Below are 22,501 nucleotides of genomic sequence, written 5' to 3' on the forward strand. Positions count from 1 at the left end.
AGAACAATTGTAGATGGCACTTACTTTCAGAAGCGTTTGTGGGTTGTGGGGCAAGAATGGAGCTCCAGATGGGAGTTCTTGGTCTGTAGGAACAAAGGTGGGGGTGGGGGTGCCCTTTCTCTCTTCCTCTACTCTCTCCTTTGGTACCTTAGGGGCCTCACACCTATGTGAGCAGCCTCAGCCCTACAGTTCTAAGCTCTGCCTGCATCCACCTGTCAACCAACCACCTGCTAGAGTATGTCCTAGAGATGGCCCCAAGACATTTAGACAGGAAATTCCTGGGTTCCAGGTACCATACCAGGACTTGTTGAGGAGGCACAGGCTGCAGGCGAGGACCTTTCCTTGGGATTTCTTTCCCTCCGGAAAGGAGAATGACCAGAGGTGGGTGGGAGCAGGCCCTTTAAAGCGTGAAACCCAGGTTGGGACCCACGTGTCTCAAGTCGAAGGTGGATACTGCTTTCATGGGGGTCCTCCTCAGGTAGCCTTTCCTAGCTTCTCCCACCTGCAGGAATTCCTTAACCAGGTGCTCCCAGGGACCTATCCCAGGAATCCTATCAGGCCTGGGGGGGATGGTGAGGAGGGAGTGGAAACTGTGGAGGTGAAACAATGATGCATACGTAGGGCGTATTACACGGGTGTCGTGACTCGTGTGCATATTTGCAAACTTTCACAGTGAAAGTTGAAAAAAGTAAAGCCAAATTCCGAAAAAAAGAAAGCAAGCTGAAAAGAAGGAAGGAAATGAAAAAGTAAGGAAAGAAAAGTAGCTAATGTGCCTAAGGTCATGTAGCAATTAAACAGAAAAGCTGGAGCTTCAATCTTTTGTCTGACTCCAGAGCGTGGGAAGTCAGCACTGTGCTATAGGATGAAATCAGGAGTTTTCATTTGGGTGTGCAATTCCCTCCATGGTGTGACTATTCCCTAATCTCCCCGATTACTTTCGCTCCTCCTGGCATCCTTCGCCATAGCCTGGTTGGTCCATACATTGACGTCTAAAGGTGCCCCATGGTCTGTGTCTGAGCCTTGTTCATTCAGAGCGCTTCCTGGAGTGTCTTGGAGTCTCCTCACTTACCCAATCCTCATCCTTCCTTCCCAGAGGTTCACTTAGTTTCTAGGTCCTCATGAAAGCCCTGCCCACCCCCATTCCCCAGCCATAAGCTCTGCCTCCACAGAATTCCTGGGCTGCTTTGTTCTCTTGTAACATCTTCGTCATAAGATGTGTGTCGTCTTCAAAACTAGGTTTTAGGGCAGCTCGGGTGGCTCAGCGGTTTAGTGCCTCCTTCAGCTCAGGGCGTGATCTTGGAGACCCGAGATGGAGTCCCACGTCGGGCTCCCTGCATGGAGCCTGCTTCTCCTTTTGCCTGTGTCTCTGCCTCTCTCATGAATAAACAAATAAAATCTTTAAACCCCCCTGCCCCAAAACTAGGTTTTGGTTTATTTTTCATTCCTTTGATTTTTTGTTAGAACATATACTGCCTTTTATCTATTACTAAGCAGTTACCTGAAATATGTTAGAAAATTAATATATGTTTATAGTTAAAAAGAGTAATTTTGAAAGAAAAAAAGATCTGGTTCTTTCTCTCGCACGTGTATTTTTCTCTTAATGAAACAGACCCAAGAATAAATTACATACCCTTGCAAAAGGATATCCCAGAGTAGCAATGGAGGGGTGAACCATGTGCATAAATCACAAACTGTCAGTGCTGTCATTCGGGGGAGATTTACACTCTTGTTATCCAAGTTCTTTTGGTATTCTGAACAAATACTCAGTAATTATACATACAATTATTTTGCAGGGCCTTGCATAGAAAAACTATGTATTTTTGATTTCTAAATCCTTAGACATTGCTAATCAGTGACTATGCTATTTTGCTAGAATCCCTGGAGAAATAATTGTGGGAATGTTTTTACTTTTCTTTTGTCAGTTCACTGGATGGTAGACCTGGAGATTATCCAGTCTAGCTCTGTGCTATTTTTATTAAACAGCAAGTGTTTAATTTTTTATCTTTTCTTGTATAAATTAGACCCATTTCTCATTTTTCTCTTCTCAGGTAGTAGGAAACTACATCGCCTCCTTTGTACAGATATTCTTCTTTTAGCCACATGAAAGTTCTATGAAAAACCAACATGATTGAATTAAAAAATTTGCCCTTATGAAAGTTTTACTTTATGAAAATAAGTTTTTTTTCTGTATGAAGATAAAGGTCTATATTCATAGAAAATTTGTAAGATATAGAAACATAGAAAGGTTTTTTTAAATTTTTTTATTTACTTATGATAGTCAGAGAGAGAGAGAGAGAGAGAGAGGCAGAGACACAGGCAGAGGGAGAAGCAGGCTCCATGCACCGGGAGCCCGACATGGGATTCGATCCCGGGTCTCCAGGATTGCGCCCTGGGCCAAAGGCAGGTGCCAAACCACTGCGCCACCCAGGGATCCCGACATAGAAACATAGAAGAGATTACATTCTCCAAAGTTTCACTTACCAAAGATTACCGCCCTAACATTTTATTGTGCTTATCTACTCTTTTTAAAATTTCTTTTCCTATGTACACTTAATTGTGCATAATTACAGCCAGAAGTACATACTGACATATATCTATGTGTGTGGTATATATACTATATTTAAAAAGTGTAAGCAGGAGAAAGATGTTTTAAAGAGGGGCCTAGTGATAGATACCATTTGCCACTCAGGCCTGTAGCAATTAGAATATCTTCACTATGGGGTGCCTGGATGGCTCAGTTGGTTAAGCATCTGACTCTTAGATTCAGCTCAGGTCATGACCTCAGGGTCGTGAGATCGAGCCCCATATTGGGCTCCACACTGGGGGTGGAGTCTGCTTGAGATTCTGCTTGACATTCTCTCTCTCCCTCTCCCTCTGTCTCTCTCCCCCGCCCCCCCGGCCTCCAGAGTCTCTCTCTCTCCAAAGAAAAGATGGGGGGGAGAGAATATCTTCACTACAAGTAACAGACTACTTAGCTAAAAATGGCTTAAACAATGATTGCATCTCATCATCATAAACGAGACGTCTACAGGTAGGTAACTCCATAATTTGTTCAGTAGCAACCTGAAGTCTTCAAGGGCCCAGGTTCTCGGCATCCTTCTACTCCGTCGACCTCAGTCTTTGTTGCTTTATGGCTCCATCATGGCTGTTGTAATTACATAATAGCACAGAAGAGAGGGAAAAAGACTCTTCTTGCTTGTCTCTCTTTTTCTTTAGAAAGGAAACTCCAAGAAGCTCCCACAAGGGACTTCTCTCTCAAGAGGTTAGAAGTAGTCACATGGGCACCCCTAAAGGAAGCTGAGCTGTGAATATCTGGCATTAAAAAAAATTCATCAGGAGAAGTCTATCCAGTGCTCGTTGACGTACGTGATTGATGGTTTGCCATTTGTGCTGCTCTCTACCCACTTGGTGGATCTTACCTCTTTTTCAGAACTTCTGGCTGACTGCGGGTTAAAATCAGTAACAACTTCCAGTGTCTAGAAGTCATTTATTTTAAGTCTGTTGGGCTGAAATAGGATCTTCTGTGTGACCCTTATTACTTAGCTTTTAGACAGTGAACAGATGGAGCATGTGAAAAACTGCAATCTCCCAGGCCTCTTTCTGTTTCTATCCCTCTCGTGGTGGTTTTCTGACTGATTGTAGAAAAGAGAACTGCTGCTGGGGAGGAGCAGGGCAGGAGGCTAGCGCAGCCCCCTCCACCTCCCGACCTCCTCAGCCGTCAGCATTCGTTCAGTGGGATTGTTCCAGATTATGGTCAGAACATACTGGGGCCTGCAGGTGGCCAGCAAATAGCACCCCTCTTCACTCACTGACCATGAAATAAATAAGAACATGAAATGTACAAATGATGAAGGGCAACGTCATCTCTATAATATAAAGGCCAGGTAGGAGAATGAAGTTCGTGTGAGTGCCGCAATGAGCTTGCTGACTTCCTCCTTGCCCACCTAGTCTTTAGAATAAGCAGGCTAACTAGCTCTCACTGGTCCCTGTGGAGAGGGAAGTCCAAGCAGATCACATTTCTTGGGCTCATGATGTTAAATTAGCTCCTCCCCATTGAGAAACCCGGCTAGTGGCTATTGCCTCTTCATCAGTTACTTCACTTTACCCCCAAGAGGTGGACTAGGAGATGCAGCAGGACCAGCAAAACTGTTTTCTCTTGGAGACCAGACAATGACAAGAAGGCATTCTCCTCCAGAAGCATATACCTTATGATATGGAAACAGGCTGCCGTCAGGAGGGACAAGCAGACTTACGGTGGAGTTGCCCAGATGCACCATGGATCTGCTTTCTGTCCAGTTTTATCAACTAGAGGAAATCCACCCTGGTTTCTGGCAATAGGTAAACGGCCAGTTGCAGCAGGGAGTGTTAACCAGGTATCATTTAAGTTGGACACTAAATGCGAACCTAAGCTGTAAGCAAGTGCAGTACCTAGATCAGGGAAAGAATATTTTTTGCCATGTTCCAAAGTATACTTGAAGAAGGAGATGCTCAGTTTGGTGAAGAGAAGACATTATGGAAAAATAAGTTTCTTTTTAAATATGTGGAAGGTTCTCAGAGTAATCATGCCTGCTTCCACTTACTGATACCATACTGATAACTGTGCTATGTACTTTATATGTGTTACCTTATCTGATTTTCACAATGATCCTACAAAACGGGTATTACGACTCCAGTTTTATAGTTGAAAATGCCGATTGTTTGAGAGGAAGACTGGCTCAGGTTGGCCCAGCTGGCGAGGGAAAGAGCTGACAATTGACCACCAATCTGGCGGCTGACTTCAAAGCCTGGGCTTGTAAACACAGCACCCGGTGGCAGGGGAGGGAGAAAACATGTATGGTGGTATGGTGTGCAGTTCGAGAAGTAAAATTTGGCTCAGTGGGTGGGAGATAGATTTCAGTTTAATATGAGAAAAAAACTTCATCTCAATTATAGGTGCTCAAAATAGTATGGGCTGTCTCAGGAAATTGTGATTTTCCTAACACTTGAGGAATTCAAGTAGGGTGTGGAGGACTAACTCTGGAAAGGATGTCTGTATTATGTGGGAAGTTTTATCAGATCAAATCTGAGATGCCTTTCAAATAGACTTTCTAGGATTACATAATATTTCTTCTGCTTGGAGGTGACAAAACCTTTGTTGCCCTGGGCTTACAATATTTCAAATGATAATCAAAAAGAATGTGTTTGCCAAAAACTTTACCCACAACAGCCCTAGAGAAGCAAGGTTAGGTGACCGGGGATGTCCCTCCTTGGGCACTGGAATGTGACTATGCCACGTTTTGGGTGACTGTGCCCTGTTGTTCTCCTCTTTGTTCCTACTTCATTCTCAAACATTTTGATGGGCTGTAGGCTGAAAGAAGTACATTGTACTGAAAACTACTCAAGCTACATATCAGGGCTTTATGTGCTACTCAGCTCACTTACGACTATGTATGACACTCGAAGACTGTTTTTGTGAGTTGAGCGATAGAGATTATTTGGATGAGAGATGAACTACTATTGGCTCCTATGTAAAAGGTACCTTTACTGGGCACCGGTGTGGCTCAGTGGTTGAATGTCTGCCTTTGGGTCAGGTTGTGATCCCAGGGTCCTGGGATTAAGTCCTGCATCAGGCTCCCTGTAGGGAGCCTGCTTCTCCCTCTGCCCGATTCTCTCTGTGTCTCTCATGAATAAATAAATAAAATCTTAATAAAAAAGAGCTACCTTTGATGAAAATTCCTGGCCGAGTTTCTCATGTGACAAAGTCCCAAGAGATTTTAACCAAAGTCTACTTGTATGTTTAGAACTGGCACAGCAGACTGACAATCTGGCTCCTTTTAATGTTTTGACACAATGAGAGAGAAAGACTGAAATACTAAAAGTTGCCAATACAAAAGCTTAGTACAGAGCTATTTTGGAATTGTTGGAAACTAATAATAGACTGTAGTGTATATAACCTAAAATCTTTAGACACTGTGCTTTCCAACTTATTTGAACAAAAAATTTGAAACCTCTCAATTTATAAGCACTGGCATTTCCTGGTATGAGACTATGGAAATGATGCAACTTACCTTCCTGTTTTACTCGGAGCCAATATGACTTTCTTTATTATCTTTGTCATTGTTATTGTCATTGCTGTCATGGCTGTCACTATCTTCATCATCATGAGCACCATGCGAAATTATTTACCAACAGCTCAATGCAGAACATTGAGTTACCTATAAATTAGCTTTTTCTGTTTAACAGACTACCCCCAGTGACTTAAAACAACAGTGACTCATTGGCTCATGATTTTGTGAGTTAGAAAACTGGATGGGGTCATTTGACTGGTTCTTCTTCTGGTCAGCTCAACCCACTCTTGAGTCTGCCATCAGCTGGCGGTCCATGGTCCACACACCTGTCTGACATTTGACTAGCTAACCATTGGCTGGGCTAGCCCAAGCTTGTTCACCTGATGGTGATCTCAGAGTCATGTGACTGCTACTGCTATATTTGCTAATGTACTTTGACCAAAGCAAGTTATAGGACTGACCCAGATGCAAGGGGTAGAGGAATATAATCCATCTTTTGGTGGGACTGTCTCCCAAGCCACATTGCAAGAGTGTAGATACTAGCAGGGAAAGGATTTGTGGCCTTTATTGCAATGGACCACAGTTAATACATCATCCTGTTCTTAAGGGTCTCAAAAATCTCCCTATGGAGCTAGAACATAGGTATGAACAAATAACTAGCTCCGTTAAGAATATGTGCCAACAAAGTAGAACAGAGCAGGGAGCGATCCACGAGGTCAGGATTCCTTCACTGACAATGTGGGATTTAGAAGAATGCAGGTGAGGGAATGGTATTGCAAACACGGAGAAAGGTGGCAAAGGCATTGTATTGGTGTTCTAGTGTTGCTATAAAAATTACCAGAAGCCTTGTGGCTTGCAATAACTCAAGCTTCTTATTTTACAGTTCTGCAGTTCAGAAGTTCACTACGGCCTCACCAGGTTACTTACAATCAAAGTGTTGGCACGCTGCGTTCCTTCCTGGAGACCGTAGGGAGAATCCATTTCCTGCTCATTTGTGTTGTTGGCAGAATATAGCTCCTTGCAGTTGTAGGAATGAGGTCTGTGTTTTATTGCTGGCTGTAAACTGAGGACCATTCTCAGCTCCCAGAGGCTGTCATTTTCCCTGGCTCCTGGTCTCCTTCCTCCATCTTCAGAGCCATCGATGGTGAGTTTCATCCTTTTGTCTATCTCTGACCCATCTTTCTGCCTTCATGGCACTTTTTTCAGGACTCATGAGATTAGATTGGGCCCACCCAGGTAATCCAGGATAATCTCACCTCAAATTCTTTAACTTTAATCTTAATACAGAGTAACCTTTGTCTTGTTAATGAACATATTCACGTATTCCAGGAATTAGGACGTGGCATCTTTGGGGGAGTTCTGCACACCAGATACATGGAAACAGGACTGTACATGGTGTGTTTGATTGAAAAGAGTAAAGCTAAAATAGGGAGAAAGAGGTAAAAGGTGAAATTGAACTGAGCTGATCATACTCCTTCTACCTATCCTACTTTTGGGCCAACTTTATGACTGGCCTTTTTAGGCCTATGCCTTCCTTGACTGAACATAAATATTTTGGGCCTCCTTAGTGATTCTGAAACTTTTTCTTCATATCCTTGTAAACCAAAAACTGTATACCAGGTTTCAATTTTTAGTGTGTATGTTAGAAAATGATATTTTTTAAAATAGAGAATTATACTTCAAATGTTTCAATATGCTTAAAAAGCTACACGTGCCCTCCCTGCATCGCTCTACTTGATCTACAGGCCCTCCGTTGTCTTTCTACTCCCCAACACCAGGAAATAGGATTCTCTCTGTGCGACAGCTCATTTGTGCTGATGCCATGTTGTAGCCAGTAACTTTGACCTTGTCTACATCACTTATTAAAGCAGGAAGTGACCTGACTTGTACAAAGCACACCCTCATCTTCAAGACGTTAGGTAAACCGCATCTTTGGTGGGAGCCTATAGCTCATTTTTATATGATACCAGCATATTTACAAATATGGTTTAAAAATCCATAGTTCTATGATGCCAATTTCTTATTAATCAATTGTGTCATTGTGGAACATCATGTCCCAGACTCAGAGCCAAATTTTTGTTTTGTTCTCTTTGGGCCGAGTTTCCCCTGTGAGTGTGAGTTTGCAGTGTCTTTACAAAAAGTCTGAAAGACCATCCCTATTCTCAGGAATAGCATCAAGCAGCCCAGTAAAGGCTCTTTGAACCTCTGAGCTGGGGCGGAGATTAAAGGAGAAATGCTCTTTGCCTTAAAGACTGTTTTCTTTCTTCGTAAAAGCAATCAGGCTTACTTTACTCTGAAAAATGTTAAGAACAAGAGAACTCATTTGCAAAGATGAAAACCTGAAAGCATAAAGGAATGGTAATTTGCTGTAGCTAAAAATAGACCCCACCTTGATGCATTTATGTCACGTGGGTTGTTAGCAGGGCTGTCCAGGCTTCATCTGCAAAGAGATGATGTCAGAGCCAGCAGTCAGGAATCAGTTTCAGTTGGTTTTAATGTGCTTTGCTTCCAAGTGGAACACATTGTAGTGATTTCTTCTTTAGACTCTCCCCACAGACATAAGGGGAGGCATAATTATTCCATTTTTGGTTCCAGTAATTTATTGTGAGACGACGTATACCTATGCAAACTATACAGCCACAGTCCCTACCTCCAGGGGACTTAGGTCCAGGAAGGGAAGAGAAACACGAGATAAATAACTACACATGCTCTCGTTACAGTTGGGAAAAGGGCCAAGAAACAAAATGGGAAGTGCCATGAACATTCATTAATGGAAGAACTAAATTGGTTTGGGTGTCAGTAAAGGCCTAAGAAAGTGACATTTAAAAGTCCTGCATAATAAGTAGAAGTTAATCGAGCGATGCTGGGTGGGGAGCTGGAGGAGAGAGAAGTGAACTCCAGGTGCCATCAGCTCGGCAGTCTGCAAACTCCGAGCTGATGGCCATATTTCCACTTTTCACTTTACTTCTATCCTTGACGTGGAGACGGGAGGCCCAGAAGCTTCCAAAGAGCCGTTCTAGGTGAAAACACACTTGCCTCCACAGAAAGCTTCCTGGGAGAAGCAGCAAGCAACCCCTTGTGCCACTCTGTGAAATTGGTTACATCAAGGGGCACCTGAATGGCTCAGCTGAGTGTCAGAAACTTGGATTTGGCTCAGGTCCTGATCTCATGGCTCCTGAGATCCAGCCCCATGTTAGGCTCCATGTTCAGCAGAAGTCTGCTTGGATAGTCTCTCCTTCTACCCCTTCCCACTCTCTCTCTCTCTTTCAATAACTAAATAAATCTTGAAAGAAAGAAAGAAAGAAAGAAAGAAAGAAAGAAAGAAAGAAAGAAAGAAAGAAAGAAAGAAAGAAAGAAGAAAGAAAGAAAGACACATTACCATTAAAAAGATTGCTTACATCATCACCATTTTTTCAAAGAATAGTTTTCACTTTGAAGAGATGAGAAGTACAGAGCTAAGGTTTCAAATCAAGTGTTCTATTGCAATAAACATTTCACATTTAAAATATTTTTTTTGTTTTTATTTTCAGGCCAGTCTCTGGTGTGATTGCTCACCCTGCCTATACTACACTCAGCCCAATGGCCATGTCCTGAAACTTGTTATCACCTGCAACAAAATCTTAACATTCAAAGAAGCTTGTCTTTGGCCACAATCTTATGTCTTTCCAGATCTCTCCTTGAATACTATGTCTATACACGTTCTTTGATTTCATGAAAACTTTCCTCCATTCCTGAAACTCTCCATATTTTCCCAAGAGCCCTCTCTTCTGCCTTCACTTTCTTTCTGATCTGGCTTAGACAACCTGGTCTGTCACTTCAAACCCCCTTGACAAGACCCTCATCTCAGCTTGACCCATTGTACTCCTTTGTGCTCACTGGCATGAACCCAGTCATGCCATCCAAATGTTGGCTTTCCTGTATGTAGGCTGACAAATGTTCATGAAGGGAATCGCACAATCACAAGGATGAATGCTATTGCGAATCTACCATCTTCAGGTTTGAGTCAACTATCAAACTGATTTGGAATTTATTTTTCCAGTGTCAGCCTTATTTCAGAGCTCCCACCTCATCACCTCCCTGTTCATTCTAAGTCATCTTAAGGGGACTCTTGCTCTCTGTCAAATTCTCCTTGTGCAGCTAGAGTGAGTTTTCTAAACTTAACACTGATCATTGCATTTCTCAGGCAAAACACTTTGATGACTAACTACTTGACCTTGGCATGGCTTACATAGCTCTTCATGATCTGGCCCCTTCTCCAACATCATCTTCTCACCCCTCAACACACGTCTTATTCACCATGGCTCAGTCCCATGGAACTCATTCCTAGGATGATCGATGCTTTTCTTAGCCTCTTGAACATCACAATTATAGCATTCATTTAGAAATCAGGCAATTGCTCCTCCTTCTCTACATTTTCTGGCTTCAGGAAATTGTTTCTGATGTCCTTAAACTGAATCAGACACCCTCCCTAAATGCTCTCCTAGCTCCCTGGGATTATCTTGCTATTTAGCATTATTTTTCGTTGTTTACCATTCCATATGCTGCTATAGACCATAAATTCCTTGAAGGCAAGGGCAATGCCTTGTCCATGACTCATCACCTACTGCATACTAGATAAATGCTGGAAGCATGAAAGAGAGTCAGTTGATACTGGGACACTGATCTCTTCACTGAAGCCATCTTGTCAGTTCCACCCCCCCCCCCCGCCCCCCCATGTCTTCAGCCTGGATCCTTCACACCAGCACTTCAATATGTTCAAGCTGATTCTACAGCAAACAAATTCTTTCTTGGTAAGGTATCTCCATTTAGCTCCTGCTTTATTTCTCTTTTTACCTTGGTAACCAAGCTTCCTGAAAGAGGTATTTTCTCTAAGAAGAGAAAATTTTCTTTTGTTCACCCAACCCACTTTCTCGATTCACCAGACTCTTGCTTACCAGTGACATCTTTGTTGCCAAATATAGCGATCACTTATCTCACTTAAATTCTTGGAAGCATTTTACCCTGTTGTCATTCTTTCTGCTCTTCTTTTGTCTCCTTGGTGACTTCGCTTCACCTACCCACCCCTTAAATGCAGTGTTTTCAGTCTTGGCACTCTTATATCCTCAGTGCCCTCTATGTCTTTGAGCGATATTATCCCTACCAGTGATTCAAGCAACCATCCATATCCTGCTGGTCTTAGCCCAGATGTCTCTCTGGAATTTAAAACCTCTGTTTACCACTGGTATTGAATATATACACTTAGGTGTTCCACCAACCTTTAAATTCAAATTGTCTAAATCTGAAATAATGAAAATTCCTTCCCAAACTATATTTTGTGCATTTTCTACTTTGGTAAATTGCATTGCAGTTATTTAACTCCTCATTCTCTGTCCTTTCTCCCTTTCTCACCAACAATCCCCAAGATTTGTGTATTTTCACCCCAGAATCATCTCTTTTCTTTCCTGTGGTTTCCATCTCTCCAGTGAAATCATCCATCTGCTCTTGCATGTTGTCCATCTTTTCTAGTAGAGAGTTTAACCACTGAGCTTTCAGTTTCAGCATTGCTTTGTCTCTTGGCAGTGTGTGGTTTTCCTATGCTTTGTAATATATTTTTTAAGATTTGTATTTATTCATGAGAGACACAGAGAGAGAGAGGCAGAGACACAGGCAGAGGGAGAAGCAGGCTCCCTGTGGGGAGCCCGAAGCAGGACTCAACCCCAGAACCCTGGGATCACACCCTGAGCCAAAGGCAGATGCTCAACCACTGAGCCACCCAGGCATCCCTGCTTCCTAATATTTTGTTAAAAGCTATAAGACAGGAGATTCTGAAGCAGATTGTTTTATACTTGGAAAGGGGCATATCTTTCCTTCTGCTAGGCCTTTGGCATGGGGATTTGAATTAATTTAGTTAGGACCTAAGCTAAGGTTGAGGCTTACTGTTCCTGTAGTTGCCCTCTGCACCGCAGGCCTCAAATGCCTCTGGGGTGCTACCTCGTGTTTCTGTGGGGCAAGGGGGGGGTGCTGCTTTGTCAGTGGATATCCACAATATTTGCTCCATCCTCAGCTTTAGGTCCTCCTTTTGCACTGAACCCACAGTGGGCCTCTCTCCATGCTCTTGCAAATCTCCCAATGGTATTCCACTGTTTTTTTACTCAGTGTTTGCTAATCTTGAGTGGGAGGTAAGGCGGGTTTTCTGTTCTGATGAAGCTTCAGTTTTCAGCAGGTTCTCTGGCACTGGGTCTTGGGGATGTCACCTTTCCAGTGCTCCTACCTCTTTCCCAGTTGTAGTTCTAGCTCCATCAGGTTTCCTGCCCTCCGCCCTGGAGTAGAGAGTTTTTCCTATAATCTTCCCCGGCTGCAATGGGTTTTTACCAGAGCCCCAAGAGCAACAGTCCTTCCTATCACCTTGGACACCAGGAACTGTCAGCTCTTTTTCTCTTCCTCCTTTACCTTTGATTCTTCTTCACTGGCTTCTGTTCCACAGAATTTTAGCACACTCAAATCTTTGTCCTAACAGCCAAAATTATTAAATGAGTAGTCTGTACTCCCTGAATCTGCTTTCTCAGTCCTCCCCCACTCCCAACACTTTCCAATCTGGCCTCCACTATTTCTGTGAATTCCTTTTGTCAAAGTTTCCAATGGCCTTCTTGACACATAATCTTGACTGTCTTTATCTTCATTGGTCCGTGGTCAGTGTTTGGCACTGTAGACTATGATCCTCAGAGACCATACTTGACTTTCTGCACCTTTCCCAGAACATCTCTGCAAAATAATGACCGAGAAGCAGGAAAATGAGTGCCAAGAGAGTAAGCAAGCTGGTCACACTTCAGTAAGCAAACATTACAGTCACTTATTTATGGTACAGCATAAATTTTTCTTAAAAATTAAATATGAGGATGATTGGAGGCATCTGGCTATTATAAGCAAGTACTACATAGTGGAGTCCAAATGGGAGGGCTTTCTTTATTTATAGTTACTCCCATTTATTTAACATTCATATCTATTATTGAATTCAAAATTCTGATTTGGTGTGCTTTATTTGTAGTTTGAATTAATGTGGAGTTAATGTCTTATATACTTTCCAAACCTGAGACAGTGGGTTAAATTTCAAACATAATCTCTTTGTCTACTAATTCTTCTGAAGCTTTATGACTCCTGTACATGTGTTTGGTTGCTAATCTCTAGGGGTTCTTCTGAACACTGGTGACCAGAGAATAATATTTCATTGAGTAAAGGTGCTATTATTTATTCCCTTTGAAGCAAATTAGCGCGAACTACCTCAGCACATAAAGATAACATTTCTGACAATGAAGTTAATTAACAGACTGGTTTTCATATTGCAAGCAAACTAAAACACGATTTGAGAAAGCCATTATTCTTTCTTCTATGAGTTGATACCTGAAAAAATAAAAATAAAAAAAAGACAGGTGGGACAGTGGTTAAAAGCACTGGCTTATAAGTCCAATAGTCACTGGCTTCACCACTTATTTGCTGTGTGACCTTGGGCAAGTTAGATAACATGTCTGAGCTTCATTGTCTAATGCATAAAAACAGTAATTCATAGGATTTTTGTAGTGTCTGAATAATAATTTTGCCCAATACCTGACATATAATAAGCACTAAACAAAGGGTAGCTATTATAAACTAGAAAGATAGATACTTAGTAACAATATCATGAGGCATTTACTATATCAAAATGAAATGGCATGCACGTTCAAGGATAATTCAACAATGGATCCCAGCCTCAGGCTTGACAATTCCTCTCAGTTTCAGGTTAGCCAAATTTAGCCATAAGTATTATCTGAAAGAATTGAAACTAGTACTTCCATTTGTTCCCAGCAAAATTGAAGGTAAAGTACAGAGATTTCCCGTATACCCTACATTACATGTAGTTCACTGTGGTGTTGAGTGTCCTACGAGTTTGGACAAATATCTAAAAATTCTCTGTACTCATCCTATTTAACCCTCTAATCCGTCCCCAAATCCCTGGCAACCACTGATTTTGTTACTGTCTTCATTGTTTTGCCTTTTCCAGAACGTCATATGATTGGAATCATGCAACATTTAGTCTTTTCAGATTGGTGTTTGTCACTTAGCAATATGCATTTAAGACCCCTCTGGGTGTTTTTATAGTTCAATAGCTCGTTTCTTTTTAGTGCTGAATAATATTCTGTTGTTTATTCAGTTTATCCATTCACCACTGAAGGACATCTTAGCTGCTTCCAGGTTTTGGCAATTATGAGTCAAACTGCTTATAAACGCCTGTGTGCAGGTTTTTGTGGACATACATTTCCATCTCCTTAGGGTAAATACAAAAAGTGTAAGTCTGACCATGGAGACTTATGGAGAGGGCTGACCATAAGTGTAAATCTGACCATATGGAGAGGGCTTATGCAGGATCCAGACCAGCCATAAAACAGTGAGAAGAAAGCAATTATTCCGTTTATTCTATTCAAGGCAGTGTGGTGGCCTGAGCACAATTCATTTTAAAGGTTCAGAAAGGAAAGTTCTGTGAAGTTATCAGGAAGCCAGTAAGCTTAAATTCGTGATTGGTGACTCCAAACTCAGTGCTCTGGACCTTCAGTAGAATGGCAAGGAAAGGTTTGTCAAGTTTCTTTAGCTTCTGGCTTCATTTTGTGATATAATATATTAGTCCATTTGCACAATCTTCTCACTAAAACAACTAAAGGCTTCATGGCATGGCAGTTTTGATAGGCTTAAGCTGGGAAATAAAAATAATTTTGTGATTTGAACTCTGGATGAACTTCACATATTTTTAGCAGGCTTTTGTGGGTATTTAGCAGAGCCTGTTACTGTTTTTGATTAAGACTGGAATTTCAATTGCATTTTGGATTGTAAAAATGTATTTTCATAATTTCCTCCTTCTCCCACCCCCTCTTCCCCTCATTGCTGCTCATCTTCTGCACAATGATTTTTTTAAGGTAGATGTTTTGGGTTACTTGACTGGAGTCCATACCTGATAGTGGCTATGGCATCCGCAGCTCTGGCAACAATGTGCCAGTTGGCTGGCCATCCCTCTGAGACCTTCCCACACAGATTAGTTTCAGATGTAGCACTGTAAAGGCAGGCTCTGGTTGGAAGAAAGTTGTAAATAAAAGTGACAGCCTGTAATTTCCTCCTGTCTTTTGTTTTGAAATTTGCAAGCAGATTATTTGAGATGGTAGTAGGACTTTCCAGATCTGTCCCCTTGAGAAAGAAACATAATTTACTTCCCTTTCCCTTGAATTCCCTGAATTCAAGAGTAGCTATACTCTCCTTAACAATTATATGTATTTTTTCCAACTGTGTTGTTTATCACAAGTCCTGTCTTGTGTATCACCTTAAGCAGTAAAGTAACTTCATTAGTATTACACTTCAGAAAAAGAGAGTTTGTGCATTTTACTAGTGTATAAAAATAAGCATTAACTTATAGTGTTGAAGGATGCAGAAAGTTAGTCAAGTTCTCTGTGTAAAGAAAGAGCCTCATAGGGAAGGTTATAAAATGGCCACACACACACACCCACACACGCACACACACACACACACAGACGCAGTCCTAGGTTAAAGCAAATTAAGAAATTGCCTATACTATACCTTGCTAGACCTCAAGAACACTCACTTCCTCTACTATAAAAATCCTGACTTTTGATTGTTTCCTGTGGACATGCAACATTTTATTCAAATGAATACAATTTAGGTAAAATTTATCATATAAGTGAAAGTTTTTTTCCCAATTGTTCTTAAAGCAGAAACATTGTGTTTTGGGATTTTCATCTGCAAGATCAGTGGAGGTGAATATTATCAGATATCCATTTAGAATAAATAAGTAATTATTTATCTTGATAGAACAGGAAATGTTTCTTATAGAACTGGACCCCTCTTGCAAATGTGCCTCCCCAGCCATTGTTTAGACCAATTAGATCCCACAGGAATGAGCATTTCAGTTTGTCATTTCCTTGATGGATCACTCACCCCAGAGATGCTGATTTGCTACAATTGCTGGAACTCAGTAATTGAAGTGTAAGTGTAGCTTTATAAACACTTTAAAACAAATGAAACACGTTAAATCAAATTATATTGAATTAAGTCAAATTGTTCACAGTAACTAATAAACAATAATAATATGTGGCCATTAAAAGAAAAAGGATTATGGCTAGTAAAAAGATGTTCAGAAGGAAATGAACATGCATGAATATGATATGCAATAAGACAGGAAAAGGAAATAAAATATATACAGATTGGGAAAGAAAAAACTATCTTTATTTGCAGATGACATGATTTGTTTTGCAATTTAACATTTTAATAAAATCATTTATTTGATTAATAAAATCATTTAATAAAACACTAGCGTCTAGGCTCACACAAGAAGAACTACAGTGACTTGAATTTCAATTTTTATATTCAGCAAGCTTCAACCCATTCTTACATGATTTTTGAAATCTTATTTACTAATTGAAAATATTGCTTGCTGATAGAACTTGTTCTAATGCTAGTGCTAAATGTACAAAACACCAATACAATAAAGATGACCATGTGTTCAAGGATTGCAATATGCCACCAAACATTCATTGAAAAAACCCACACACAATTAAACAAAACTCACACGAAACACAAATGCATCAAATATCTGAGAATCTGGACACTTCAATGTTTTGAAGTGTTTCATTAATATTTTAAAACGAAGGCATCAAAACCTTGTCATGATTTACTCCCAAATTGTCAATTTTGTTTTTATTGACATCAGAAAGCTATGGCTACACTGTGCTTATTTTGACTAAAGAGTTTAGTATGACTTAACACTGAAAACTCATACTACCCTGAAATATGTAATTTTATGCATATGGTAATATTTGACATTCAAGCACCAGTATTTTTGTATTGTCTTCTGGTCAAGTTTCTTTAAACTTTCAAAGAATAACTTTTAGACTTACAAAATAAATATTTGTCAAGATGCTCAATAAATATTACATAAAACTAATAGCAAAAAGGATCAAGATATCTGAACAAATTTCCAAAGAATTGACAAAACAAAAACCAGAAACTCCCGGAACTAACAAGTGGTTATAGCAAGGTTACAGGATACAAGGTTAGTTAAAATACAAAATGTTAGGGCCTCAGTCAGTTAAGCATCCGACTCTTGGTTCTGGCTCAGGTCATGATCTCAGGCTTGTGAGATCGAGCCCTGTATTAGGCTCCATGCTGAGTGTGGGGTCTGCTTGAGATTCTTTCTCTCCCACTTCTACTGTCCCTTCCCCTGCTCTCTCTCTGTCTCTCTCAAATGAATAAGTAAATAAAAGCTTAAAAAAAAAACCCAACTGCTCTCCTATAAAGTAAAAATAAACCATTGACATTTGAAATTAAAACATAGGACCATATATATTAGCACTAAAAAATGAGATTCTTAGGTATAAATCTAACAAAACTGAAGGAAATCAAAGATCTAAATAACTAAAGAAATATTCCGTATACATGGGTAGGAAGACTCACCATTGTCAAGATGTCAGTTCTTTCCAGCTTGCTCTATAGATTCAGTACAACCTCCCCACACCCCCAAATCCCAGCAATTTATTTTGTGAACATTGGCAAACTGGTTGTGAAGTTCAGATGGGAAGGTGAAAGACCAAGAACAGCTAATGCATTGAAGAACAAAGTTGGAGGACTGACGCTATGCAAGTCTTTCTATAAAGCTATAGAATTATGATAAAATTCATATTGGTGAATTCATATTGGTGTCTATTCAAAGAATAGACAAACGCATCAATAGAACAGAAAAGAGAGTCTAGGAGTAGATCCATTCAAATATAGTCAACTGATCTTGACAAAATAGCAAAGGCAATTCAATGGAGATAGGATAGCATTTTCTTTTCTTTTCTTTTCTTTTTTTGATAGGATAGCATTTTCAACAAATTGTGCTGAAATAACTGGACATCTATATGCAAAAAAAAATTAGAAGACTTATTCCTTTCACAAAAATTAACTCAAAATGGATCATACACCTAAATGTAAAGCATAAAACTATAAAACTTCCAGAAGATCACATAGAAGAAACTCTATGTGGCCCTAGGTTTGGCAATGAGTTTTTAGATAAATACGAACATCACAAGCCATGAAAGAAAAAAAAATTGTTGAGTGGGACTTCATTAAAATGAAAAAAACTCTTTTGCAAAAGACACTGTGAAGCAAATGAGAAGACAAGCCACAGACTGGGAGACAATATTTGCAAAATAGATATCTGACAAAGAACTTACATCCCAAATATATGAAGAACCCTTAAAACTCAATGAAAACAAAACAAACAACCCAGTTTAAAAACAAACAGATACAAATAGATGCCTCACCAGAAGATATGCAGATGACAAATAAGCATCTGAAAAGCTGCTCAATAGCATATGTCATTCAGAAATTACAAATTAAAATAATGAAATACCACTACATACCTAATTACATGTCCATAATCTGAAACACTGATAATACCAAATGCTGGTGAGGATGTGGAGCAAATGGAACTCTGATTTCTTGCTGGTGGGAATACAAAGTGGTAGAGCCGCTTTGGAAGATAATTGGGCTATTTCTTACAAAACTAAACATATTCTTACCAGACGGTCCAGCAGTTGTGCTCCTTGGTATTTACTCAAATAACATGGAAAATTATATCCATTAAGAAACTTGCATATGAATATGTATAGCAGCCTTGTTCATAATTGCCAAAACCTGGAAGCAACCAACATGTCCTTCGATGGAGAAAGAAAGGGTGGTACGTCCATACAGTGGAACATTATTCAGCACTAAATAGAAATGAGCTGTCGAACCCTGCAAAGACTCGGAGGCATCTTACATACATTTTGCTAAGTGAAACAGGTCCATCTGAAAAGGCTACATACTTTGTGATTTAAACTCTAAGGCAGGCCGGAAAAGGCAAAACTATGGAGGCAATAAAAAGAGCAGTGTTTGGGCATCCCCGGTGGCGCAGCGGTTTGGCGCCGCCTGCAGCCCGGGGCGTGATCCTGGAGACCCTGGATCAAGTCCCACGTCAGGCTCTCTGTATGATGCCTGCTTCTCCCTCTGCCTGTGTCTCTATGAATAAATAAATAAAATAAAATAAAAATCTAAAAAAAATATATAAAAAATAAATTAAAAAAAAAAGAGCAGTGTTTGCCAGGGGTTTGTAGAAGGAAGGGAGGAATGAGTGGGTGGAGTAGTGCACATTTTAGGGCACTGAAACTATCTTGCGGGGTATAGTCATGATGGACACGTGTCATTATGCACTTGTCAAAACACTATAGAGCTGTCAACCCTACTGTGAATTATGGACTTCAGTTGATAATAATGTACTAATATTGGTTCAGTTGGAATACATTTACCATACTCAGTACTCAGGCAAGAGGCTAATAATAGGGAACACTTTGTGTGTGTGTGTGTGTGTGTGTGTGAGTGTGTAGTTAGAGGTGGGCATTGACGTGGTATATGAGAACTCTGTGTGCACTCTAATCAATTTTTCTGTAAACCTAAAACTTCACTAAAAAATAACATCTATTAAAAACTGGAATCAGGGGTTGTGGGAGGACAAAAGCAGATGATTTGGACCTAACGCAGTTTGCTTCACCTGGAGGTTAACCGGTTCTGACTGCGGCTCCTCCTACCTCATGACCTTGACTGGCCATGTGCTATACCACCTGGGCCTGGGAAGCTGCTCTTGCAACCCCCGTGGCCACCGTAATCAACCAGCAATCCCTAGTGAGGAAGTTTCTCTCCAGAAGTCTGGAGAAAATCCTTCCCCCACCAGTATCACACTGTTTTGGGCTCCTTGAAGCTACTGGGCTCCTGTCTTTTTATTTATTTATTTATTTATTTATTTATTTATTTATTTATTTATTTATTTATTTATTTTTTAGCCCTGCACAAATTTTCCCAGGACAGGAGCAGAGTGTCTACGTGACTTTAGCCAAGGCCGTTTCTAAGAGGCCCTGTCTCTTCTGAAAATCAACTATGCTCCGGGAAGTTCTTGGCATCTCATCCTTAAAAGGTTGAGGTTGTATCTCCAACCCAACTCTCTTTCAAGTTTGTTCCATGGTTTTAATTCCTGGACCTAAGCATTAGTGAAAAATATCACTCATCTTTTACAAACAGAGAAAACAAAAGTGTTTAAAAATGGGTCCTCTTTGCTGTTTCTTGCAAGAAGCCCTAACATTTTCTAGTGACCCTGGTCACTCCTGTGGGGACAAGTTGATCTGCCCCTTCCTTGGACCCTCTCATCTCATATGAAATGAGAGATACCACACTTATCCCTTTAGCCTTTTATCCTTTTATAAGAACAGGTCTTTTCTAATAGCATCAAGGGATATTTGGCATCAGTTCACAGAAATTGCCCTTGGCCATTGAACAATGATTCTGGATGTCCCTGAATCTCATTGAATACCCTTTTATGGATTTATTATTTGTTAATTAATTTGCACTCTTTCCGAACCTAATTACTGTGTGGCTTCCGTTGTACAATTATAAAACTCATCTCAACAATACAGATGAAAGGGTGGTGGCCTGCCCTAGTCTTAGGCTTTTACTTCCCTGAGTATACCAAGCTAGGATCATCTTTCCATGTTAGACTTTCTCATGGAAGACTTTCTAATCTAGAAAACCTGCTAATTGACCCAGAGGTCAAATTTAGAGGTGACCTGTAGAAATATGGACCATCTCCTTAAAAACTTAGTTGATGTTTTAGGCAGAGTTTCCTGATCTGGGAAATGACAAGGTGTGAAATGCTGTGTTTGTAAAATCACATATTTGTTTGAAATTCAAATATGTATACAAAAGTGAGAGTATAATGATGTAGGGTGACTTTTATGTGGCTCACAGGTAGGATCAAGTGGTATAGTATAATAGGGGCCTCAAATAAAGGGGGCATGAGGTAGAAACATTAGGATGGTGTTGAATAGGGGTGCCTGGGTGGCTCAGTTGGTTAAGTGTCCAACTCTTGATTTTGGCTCAGTTCATGATCTTGGGGTCATGAGATCAAGGCTTGTGTCAAACTCTGTGCTGGGTGCTGAGTCCTGCTTAAGAGTCTCTCCGTCTGCCCTGCCTTAACCTATCATCCCCCACCCCCTGATCCCATGCTTTCTCTCTCTCTCTCTCTCTCTCAAAAAAGGATGATGTTGAATAAAGTCACCAAAAGGGAAAGGGAAAGAGAAGAGCAGAGAGAGGTCTGGGGGTCCCCAGAAGATAGGCCAAGATTATAGGGATATGAAGAGGTGGGGACCAGGCCACAAGTCCAGGTCATAGGAGAGAATGGAAGATCATGGAAGGTAAATATTCTGAAATCTGGGTGGCTCTGCCATCAACCACAGGGCTTGAGCTCTATGTAAGGTTTCTACACAGCATGACTTTGTAACCCGAGAACCTCAGTTCCTAGGTTTGTGGCTTTTAGATCTGTGTTTCACAATGATCTCAGATGTTCACTCCCTGATATTTCACTCCTCTCACCTCACCCCTGCATCCTCACCTCCACCCCTTCCTGGGCTCTGGCTACCACTGCTGCCTCATGTCTCATGGAACCTAGGTTCGCCCTTGTCCAGCAGGGTGGACAAGATGCTAAAGACAAATGGGGCCCAAGTAAGGTTTCCCTTTAAGTGAATCAGAGACGTGAAGTGCAGAAACATTGGAAGGAAATCCTGTGTTAAAGAAAGACAGTAGGAAGACTGCTGTGTTTCTGTCGTTCTCTGGACCCATTCCTCTGAGATGGGGGAGGTGATCCCGAGCCCCGTGTTTGTTTGGATGATGAAGCTCCAGGGACTTCTGCTGAACAGACTGTTCCCAATTCTAGGGTTAGACTGCTGAGACTGCAAAGCTCAGCCTTTAAAATAACATCTCTCTGGACAAGGATCTCTGGGCTGGGCGCAGGGCCTTGCATATTGGAATGAGACAAAAGGTAACCCTGGGATTTTGAACTTAGCAAATGGGGAAGGCTTGTGGGTGCCAAGGAGTTGCTTTTTCAGTTAAAAAAATTTTTTTAGGAAAGAAATGGATAATTTTTATAAGTTGACCAATTTGTTGCAGATTCTCAGTTTTTATTGTCACTGCAGATAGTGTCTGGAGAAGCCAACCTCATATCTCTCTCTCAGTCACTTTTAACTGTGAAGTGATGTTTCATTTAGGTAATTAGAATGCCATTATAATCTGTGAAACTCTGGGCAATTATTTACCTTTCTGAATCAGTTTCCTTTCTGTTAATTGGGTCTAAAAAAGGTTTGGTGTGAGAAATAAATAAAATCCGAAAGTAAAAACCCCACCGCATAAAACCCTAGCACTTTCGCTCTTTTCTATACCCTACTCTGTTTTAAGGCATTAGGGACAAATGATAATTCCAGACAAAGTGCCCATGTTTCATAGGTGGAAAAGTAGAGGGTTCCCTTTCTTGCAGGTGACAGAAGAGCAAGGAGAAAGTTGTGGACAGGACAATGTATTCTCACTTCTGGTCAGGGAAT

The sequence above is a fragment of the Nyctereutes procyonoides genome, unplaced genomic scaffold (assembly GCF_905146905.1).
Source record: "Nyctereutes procyonoides isolate TBG_1078 unplaced genomic scaffold, NYPRO_anot_genome, whole genome shotgun sequence".
NCBI classification, from domain to species: Eukaryota; Metazoa; Chordata; class Mammalia; order Carnivora; family Canidae; genus Nyctereutes; species Nyctereutes procyonoides.